Consider the following 10,080-nt stretch of genomic DNA (forward strand, 5'->3'; position numbering starts at 1 on the left):
CGAACCTATTCCAAGGATCGTAACCCCAAACAGACATCGATATCATCAAAATCCACTTCAGACCAAATTTATGAAATTCTAAAACTTTCAAAAATGCCTACTTTCCATAATAAGCCCGAAATGCTGCCGGACCACCCGATACTCAACCCGAACACACGCCCAAGTCCGAAATCATCATACGAACCTATTGAAACCTTTAAATCCTGATTCCGAGGTCGTTTACTCAAAAGTCAAACCTTAGTTCATTCTTCCAACTTAAAGCTTCCGAATTGAGAATTTTCCATCCGAATCAACTCCTAACTTCCTGAAATTCAATTCCGACCATACGTACAAGTCATAATACATGAAGTGAAGTTACCCAAGGCCTCAAACAGTCGAACGACACGCTAGGACTCGAAACGACCGGTCGGTACACATGATTCATTGAGTCCATATCATTTTTGTTTATTTGTATCATTTTAGAACATCTAGTTACATGTAGAGTATTGTTAATTAACTATGTTTAGAACCAAAAACTTTAGACGACTAAACTGAACTTCAAAAATTTGATAATCACGATTCATTGAGTTCGTTTTAATGTAAGCATGCTTCTATATTTGCTGATGTTCATGCAGTGAAATGTTTCTGTTTTTATTTTTTGTTCTTACCTATGTGAGCTCAGTATAGCTAGTTCAGTGTCAAAATAGTGAAATTTTAATGAATTGTTATATTGATGAATTGTTAGTATAGCCGGGCACACTCAGCATATCCGATCGACATGGAGGAAATGTGCCTAAATAGAATACAGTAGATAGAGAATTCAGTCGACTCTAATTGATACTTGGTGTTATGTAGTTTTCAGTTTAATTTGATTGACTAACTATACAACTATGACTTCGTATAGTAAATTTTGATGAATTATTAGTATACATAGCCGTTAGGGACGGCTCAATAAAATCGATGGCCTAAAGCTAACATCTAATAAGATACCATAAACTTTTTAATAAGTTCGTGTATATTTTTATTTAAAGTTTACTTTTCTAAGTTTTTAAGATGCAAAGATATAAATTAATCTTTTTAAGAATTAATTCCTTCGAACAAACTTTTAATGAGAAATATAAACATTTGATTTGGAAAATCGAGTTAAAATTGGAAAATAAAGTCGTCAAGAAAATAGAACGAATGTATGCGAAGAAGCAAAAACCACAACCAATGGGTGGGTATATTTACAAATTAACGAGAGAGAAACTTTAATTTACTCACTCATTTGATCAGCCTCAACCAAATCTTGAAAAAATTTGAAACCTCTGTTTATGTTAATTATAAAAATTACTATATATTATCTATACTATTATATAAAGCACAAAACTCCAATAAAATATTGATCGATTTTATATTCTTCATAAGTGTATTATATGTTGGATAAACTAGAATTGCAATTTATAATAAAAATCTTAATTATTTAACCTTTTTATTTAATGCATAAAAATTTACTACAAGAAAATAATCATCTTTGTTAAAAGTTGACCATTAATTTTTAATTTTTCTTATTTCCTTGTACGATTATAGCATTTGGAATGTAGTAAATATTCTTTTCAAAGCATTAGGAATGTAGTAAATATTCTTTTCAAGCTTTAAGTAATTACTGTAACGATCCGACTGGTCGTTTTACTTTCTAGAACCTCGTTCCTCTAAATAAGACTTCCCGTACTTGCTTTTACTGATTTATGACTTGCTGGGATGTTGGTTCGGGATTTGGAAGAGTTTGGGTTGAAATCAGAGCACTTGGTTCCTTAAGGTTGGCTTAAAAGGCCAAGTTTGATTTCGGTCAACATTTTGAGTAAACAACCTCGGAATCAGGATTTGAAGGTTCCAACATGTTCGTATGATGATTTTGAACTTGGGCGTATGTCCGGATCGGATTTTGGATGACCCGGGAGCGATTTGGCGCCTAATAGTGGAAGTGGTTCCTTAAGGATTTTGAAGTTCTTTAAATTTAGTTTGGAACGGGTTTTTGTTATATCGAGATCCGAACGGAATTCCGAGATCGGGAATAGTTCCATAATGTCATTTAGGACTTGCACGCAAAATTTGGTATCATTCCGAGTAGTATAACTACGTTTCGGCACATTGGAAGTAGATTAAAGAACTTGAAGTTCATAAGTTTGATTCAATTGGTTTTAGGGTGTGATTCTTAGTTTTAATGTTGTTTCGGGTGTTCCGAGGGTTCGAGCGAGTCCGTTTTATGATTCCAAACTTGTCGGCATGTTCGGGCGGGGCCCCGGGGGCCCCGAGCGTCAATCGAACGAGGCTCGAACTAAGTTGAAAATTTGAGAAGGAGCTGAAGCTCCACTTGCTGTCATAACTGCACCTGCGGTTGGCCAGCCGCAGGTGCGAGCCCGCAGATGCGGCTGAAGCATCGCAGATGCAGCCTAAGGGGAGGAGCCCAGGTTCCATAGATACGGCTCCTTTTCCGCAGAAGCGGAACCGTAGGAGCGGTCACCCTTCTGCAGATGCGGTCCCAGCTGGCCCGGCCCATTTCCGCAGAAGCGGACAATCGTCCGCAGAAGCGAGACCGTAGATGCGGTCAACGCACCGTAGGTGTGGAAATCGTTGAAGGCAGTGGACTTCTTTTAATATGAGAGTTTGTCATTTTTGACTCATTTCACACCATTATTGGGCGATTTGGGAGCTTCAAAAGGGGAGATTTCAACCTAGCTTTGTGAGGTAAGTAATTTCTACTTAATATGAGTTTAATACATAGTTTATGGGTGGATTACAACATGTAAATTAGTGAAAATTATGGGTTTAAAGCAAAAACCTAGGGTTTTGATAAAAATGAGATTTAACCACGAAATTTGTTATGGAATGTACTAGAAATCATATATTCTTGATCCTAATGTTATGGGTAACAACTTCCTTCAAAAATTTCCGGGATCCGGGCACGTGGGCCCGGGGATGAATTTTAGGAACCTTGCATTTAGGGTTGGAAATTTACTTTAATAGTTAGAATATGAACTCTTGAGCATATATTGATTAGTTTTTACCCCATTTGAATAGTTTTGGAACGTTCGGCTCCGATTTGAGGGTTTGAGCGCATTCTTGAATTTGGAAGTAAGCTTTGGGGCAAGGTAAGTCTCTTGTTTAACCTTGTAAGAGGGAATTTAACCCCATAGGTGAATTAAATAAATGTATGTAACTATCTGTGGGGGCTACGTACGTATGTACGAGAGTCCGTATATAGCTACTATTATGCTAATTGTCCGGGTAGTGTAGGACCCGTATCATGCTATACTTGCAATGCTTGCGTCCTTACTTGCTACTAAGATCACTTAAGTTATGCTGGAAATTGGTAAAACAAATATAGACGACTATACTTACTTACTTAAGAATTTGTATGAATTACTTGAGTGTAAATGGGCAATATGTGCTTCCTTGAAAATAAATTGTTATTTGTGGATCGGGCCGAGCGCCTCGGTAGTAAATAGATGCATCTGTGGTTCGCGTCATTCGACCCTCTGGCAGTGCGCATTTTATTTATTTGGAACTTCCCTTGATTTACACTATTTAAATGCTTTGAAATGTAAGTTGTTACATGATATGACTGAAATCGACATGTTGTCTATGAAAGAATACCTTACTTCTCCCTGTTCTCAAACTGTCATTATTATTTATGTTATTCATGCTTAGCGTAACACTTAAATTATAATATTATTGACCCTAGTAAGTGTCAAGTCTACCCCTCGTCACTACTTCTTCGATGTTAGACTGGATACTTACTGGGTACATATTGTTTATGTACTCATAGTACTTAATTGTACAGGATCTGAGGCAGGTGCATCTAGCTACCCGTCCGGCGCGCATTCCTGATACTTGATCGAGATTTCACGGTGAGCTGCCCCCTTCTGAGCCGTTCAGCAGTATTTCAGAGTCTCTCCTTTTGTTTATTACTGTCTATTCTATTTCAGGCAGTAGGATAGTTATACTTTTGTACATTCTACTAGTTTCCCTCGTACTTGTGACACTAGATCCTGGCACACACATTAGTAGACTATTATTTTTGGATTGTATTCCTATAATTATGATTTCCTTTAGTCATTCCCGTTTCAAATGCGTTATAAATTCGTTATTTATCGACTGTTTTAAATTTAAGTTAAGTAAATGTTGGGATGTTTAATAAAATAAATGAGAACTCACTAATCGATCAGTGTTGGCTTGCCTATCAACGGTGTTGGGCGCCATCACGACCTATAATGGAATTTGGGTCATGACAATTACTTCAAATTTTCAAGTTTAACTTTGACTAATATTTTAGAACTTTAAATTAAACTACTCAAATCTTTATATTTAATAATAAGGTTTTTAACAATAAGATTCAAGGTAGCGTATTAAAACAAATGGCTCGCTTAAGTACATCATTTTATATTTTATATTAGAATAGCAATATTTTGGTGGCCTCAGCTCTTGGGGCCTAAAGCAGAAGCTTCACTAAGCTTGTATGATTGTTTATCTATTTCTAAATACTCATGCAATGAAATCTCTTTTTTGTTTGTGTTAATTCACTTATGTTTGCAATTAAATTTCGTTCAGTTTGTGTTAATGCTCATATAAGCTTAGTATCTCGTGGTAGGCCTGTTCATGGATCGGATTTGGCACATTTTGGACTATCCGATCAGATTTCAAATTTGGTAAATTGCAATCCGAATCCGAACAAAATTAAATTCGATTCGGATTAGATTTTGATATTTGAATCGAATAAATATTTCGGATTACGGTTCGGATTGTAAGCCCTATATATTAAGATGCTTATTCCATGAGTTCATCTCTTAGTGATCGGTGTAGCATAACCATCAACATACTCTATAAAGAGGGGATCTAACAACTGATCCATAAAAATTTAACCCAGCTAGAACGAGAAGGAAATACATACTCTATAAGGAATTAAGGATAAACAACATCAACAATTCAATATGAATTCAAAAGGTTAAACTGAATAATATTAGTTGATAATTGTAGCAACCAATGTTTTGGAGAGCGCGAAGCGCAAAAAAGCGACAAGGGCTCGCTTCGCTTCAAACGCGAAGCGCACGCTTTATTAAAGTGAAGCGCAATTCTTAAAAAACATAATGTAAAATTATAAATAATCAAAAACTTCAATTTAAATACTCAAAAGTAGGTACTAGGTACCACCAAATCATCCACAAATCATAGGACAAGCAAAATCAAAGCTACTAAATTACTAGAATCAACATTTTAATATCCCTATTAAGATATAAGAAAAAACATAATCAATAAATTGAAAATACATATAATATATATAATAATTAATTATACAAACTGAAATATACATTTAAAAAATCACATAAACTGAAAATATAACATATATAATAATTAATTTTAATTACTGAAATATACACTAAAAAATCAAATAAACTGAAAAATATAAAATATATAAATTATAAATAATGAAAGAAAGAAGTAAAAAAGAGAAGACAAAACTCAGAAGAAGAAAGAAGAAGGACGAAAGAAGACAGAACTCCAGCCCAGCGAGTCAGTGACGAAAAAAATGAGAAGAAGAAAGAAAGAAGAAAAAAAATGAGAAGAAGAAAGGAGAAGAAAATTTACCTGGACTGGTCGACTGGAGCTGTGGACTGGTACTGGTCTGCTGCGATGAAGAAGAGAAAAAAAAGCAGAAACTTTCTGTCCCAAAACCCTAATTTTTCGATGAAGAAGAGAGAAAATCGCAGCAATTGTGTTCTGTTATGTCGCGCAGCATTAGGGGTTTGTTTTGTATAAAATTAAAAACAGACCCAATCTTTTTTTAAAAAAAAAAAAATAGGCCTAGATGCGCGCTTCAGCTGTTCGCGTCGCCTTAGGCACAGAAAAGCAATACTCTATCGCTTCGCGTCACTTCGCGCTTTAAGCGACGAAGCGCGCGCTTTTTCAAACACTGGTAGCAACAGAACTAAACAAACCCAAAAGATTAAACTGAATAATACTAGTTGATAATTGTAGCAACAGAACTGAATAAACTGCAATACCAACAAGGCAACAGATCAACAAAATATATAGGTCTTCCATTATTTAAAGGATGAACTCAAGAAGGCAAAAAAAAAAAAAAATTAAAGAGTTCCAACTTCCATCTCCCTCCCAATTCCAGATGTACTGCTCCCCTTTGTTTCTGCAATAACAAAGGAATGGTTTAGACTTTAGTGAAAAAATTGAAATATAAAACCAAAGACCAACACTCTGGACAGAAAAATAACTGTGAAAGAATTATACCGGCAAAATATAGTTCAATAATCTTCATCAACACTATATGTTGACGATGCAAGGCTTTTTTCTGTTGAAAGTTTAAAATCACACATATGTTAACATAAAAAGAATCCAAATAAACATACAAATAAGTTATCAAATATATATCAAAACAAAGAATAAAAGAAGAAAGATAGTCTTACCAAGTTCAAGTTGTTCAAGATTATCTAAATCTTTCTCAATTTTAACCGTAGTTGTTGATTCGTTACGAAGCCAATCTTGGACACACACAAGAGCTTGAACCAATCTTGGACACACACAAGAGCTTGAACCAATCTTGGATTCAATGATCTACTAAATGGATCAAGTATGTGTCCTCCAGTACTAAAGGCCGATTCAGATGCAACACTAGAAATTGGTATGGCTAGCACATCACGTGCCATATCAGCAAGAGTGGGAAATCTAGGTGAGTTCAACTTTCACCAACCCAGAACATCAAATTTATCTTTTTCTTCCTCAACATCTCTCACCCAAATATTTATCCAACTCTGTTTTTGAGTCAATACCTCCACCACTCTTATGCCTCTTTAAATCTAGCATGAATTTTGAGAATGATGATAAAGAAGATGGAGGAGATGGAGAAGATGGACATGAAGATGAAGTTGAAGATGGAGAAGATGGACATGAATCACCATTCATTTTGACATACTCACTCAACAAAGTTTCAGTGTATGTCTTCACTTCCTCTTGTATTCTCACACCTTTTGTTTCTCCAAACATAGCACCAAGTGCGAAAGAAAGAGAGTGAAACTTGTGGCGTGGATTTAACACACATGAAATAAATATCATCTTGTTCATCTTGTGAGGATCACACCAATACTTGTCAAATTTCTCTTTCATATTCTTTGCTATTTCTCGCACGGCAGCATCTTCATTTTCCATCAATTCTTTCAAAGAATAACCTACTACACAGATCTCAAGAAAATGTACATTAGATGTAATATAAAGTATGCCCGATACCTTCAAGGTGAGTTCATAAAATATTTCAAGAAACTTCACAATACGTCTTACACTTTCCCAATCACTACTTAAAAGTGGACCTGCAGGCTGCCCATACTCACAAATACAATTAGAAATACAATGCATCAATCCATAATCAATGTCACAATATTTTGTAAAAGCATCCTCATAAACTGCCGCAACCTTCAACATCAAATATGTGGAGTTCCACCTAGTTGGAATATCTAGACACAATGATTTTTTAGATGTTATCTTATCAAGATCATAACATTCTTTAAACCTCTTCCATCTTGCGGGAGATTGCCTTACGTACCTGACAGCTTGTCTTATTCGTTCAATAGACACACTCCCCCTTTCAATCCATCTTGAACAACTAGATTGATGATGTGAGCCATACACCTCACATGAACATGCTTACCTTCCATCAAATTTGTATTCCATCTAGTAAATTGTTTGGATAATTCTTTAACCATAACATCGTTAGAGCTTGCATTATCAACAATCACAGTAAAAATTTTATCCAATCCGCATTCAAGCAAACATTTAGCAACACCACTAGCTAAATCTTGGCCCTTGTGACTAGTAATTGGACAAAAATTTAATTTTTTTTAATGCAATTCCCAATTCTTGTCAATATAATATGATGTAACACACATATAGTTAATTCGTTGAATTGAAGTCCATGTGTCAGTTGTAATGCAAATTCTCTATTTTGATTCTTTGAAAATTCTCTTCAAAACATGTCTCTCTTCATTATAAATCTCAAGACAATCTCTAGTCACAGTAGTACGAGAAGGAACACGAAATAAAGGTTGAAGAGTTCTCACAAAATTTCTAAAACCCTCCTTTCATCAGAAATAAAGGGTTGCTCATCAATAATTATCATACGAGTTAAAGCCTTCCTACATGCCTTTTGATCAAATTTCCATGGGATTACTGACACATCACCTGTTTGACCACCCTTTTTTGGTTGAAAAGCTAGTCTCTGTTGACTGGTGTCCACCTTACGGGGATTGTTCGGGCACTTGATCATATGGGATAGCAAATTGCTTGTACCGCTGTTTTTGTATTTGCTACATATTCTTCTTGACAATACTTGCATCTCGCTTTTTTAATCCCTTTGTCATCAATGAACTTGCTGAAATGGCCCCAACAACTGATCTTTCTTTCATGCCTTTTCTTTTCTTAGAAGCAGATTCACAATGGAGTGTGTTCGTTGTGGAATCAATTAAAGCACCACTTTCAGTAACTTTTAGGATAATTTGAAGCTCATTTCCCTTCTCTGCCTCTGGCTCTGTCATCTATGAAACAAGTATAAAATAAAATCCATGTAAAAAATTAGTACCGGCAGTTAAAAAAGGATAGCGAAGAAATACAAGAACCCACAAAAGTGCTTAAGTGCACGAGCTAACATCAGACAAAAATTCATGCAAAAACTTAATATTTAAGCTTTGAGAAAATCAGATGAGCAGCAGTATATTTTTAATCAAATAGCATCTTTGAAAAATTTAAGTACTAAAATGGAAAGAAGGGAGAGAATAAAAAATCAAAACCCTAGATCAATCTAAAATAAAAATCGACCATAGATAGGAAAGAATCAATCAATAATCTAAAATGGAAAGGACGGAGAGAATGAAAAATCAAAACAAAACTAACAAACCTTACCTCTGGTTCCGGAGAGCAAAGATGAAGCGGCGATATTGAAGATTTGAGTGATGGAGGCAGGTCTAAAAGCTGTAAGAGATTTGGAGTGATGGAGGCCAATGTGAGAGAAATAAGACAAATGAAACCCTATCCGATGGCACCCTCACTATTATATGTAGGCCTTATAAATTGGATTTCAGATCGGTTCTGATTTAAATTAAGCCAAATCGTATCTGATCCGATATCCAAAATATTTAAATCTATAAATCCGAAATCCGATAAATAGTTAAAATCCGATCTGAGACGATCCAAATAACATGGATCGGTTCGAATTTTCGGTTCGACCTAAATAATGCACAGCACTATCTCGTGGTAACGTGCATTGTGCTAAATGAATATCTGTAAAGATAAATATTCAAAGATTCATCAAGTCAACCTCCTTTTAACTATGAAATCTATCTATAACTATATCTATATCTATCTATATTATTACTAGTCTTAGGGTACGCACGTTGCGCGTGTATCCCATATCATTGCATACAAAACTTTAAGAAACAACGTTAACATTATGAAATATTCTTTATAAACTAAAAAGAAATACTAAANATCGTTCGAACTGGGACTCAGGCCATGAGTAGCTAAATTCCTTGTCTAAGGTTTGATGGAACCTATGGGTGATGAACTTCTTGTTTATGTGAATACAAATTGCTAGTTTAATCTCTATTTGTTCAACTTCGTGTTCGTTGTAGTTAATTGACAGGATCCTCAATTAGCTGTGCCTATTTAGTGTGCATAACTTGGAAAAGAGTGCATATTTAGGGTATTGTTGAACAACACCACTCCTAGATTATTAGAGGAATCTATAATTGCGGGTTTAAAGGCGGGATTAGGGATAACGAAGCCTTGGGTGTAATCTAAAGTGAATTGTGCTAAATAAAGTAAGCTAGTGTATCTCGGGAGAGTGCAATAGTAAATTACTGTGATTACTCGGGAGAGATTTGGGGTAAGATTAGCGTTCATGATTGATAGTGATGTGTGGGTAAATTTGTATGAGCATAAACAGAAGGGATTCCATCAATAGGGGAAATCATTGCCTTAGCTCTTCCTCATAATTGTTTACAACCTTATTAATTTAGTTTACAGCTATTTAGTTACTTGCAAGCTAGTTGTTAAAGAACACTC

At 35.2% G+C, this 10,080-nt stretch overlaps 1 long non-coding RNA gene across 1 annotated transcript; it reads right to left on the reverse strand.

The window, feature by feature from the left end:
* On the reverse strand, positions 5,948-9,089 carry LOC109233213. The gene is made up of 4 exons (XR_002069058.1): positions 8,920-9,089; positions 6,438-8,555; positions 6,262-6,322; positions 5,948-6,160 (listed from the first exon to the last, which is right to left on the reverse strand). It is a non-coding gene; the product is annotated as an uncharacterized LOC109233213 (long non-coding RNA).

The sequence above is a fragment of the Nicotiana attenuata genome, chromosome 10 (genome assembly GCF_001879085.1).
Source record: "Nicotiana attenuata strain UT chromosome 10, NIATTr2, whole genome shotgun sequence".
NCBI classification, from domain to species: Eukaryota; Viridiplantae; Streptophyta; class Magnoliopsida; order Solanales; family Solanaceae; genus Nicotiana; species Nicotiana attenuata.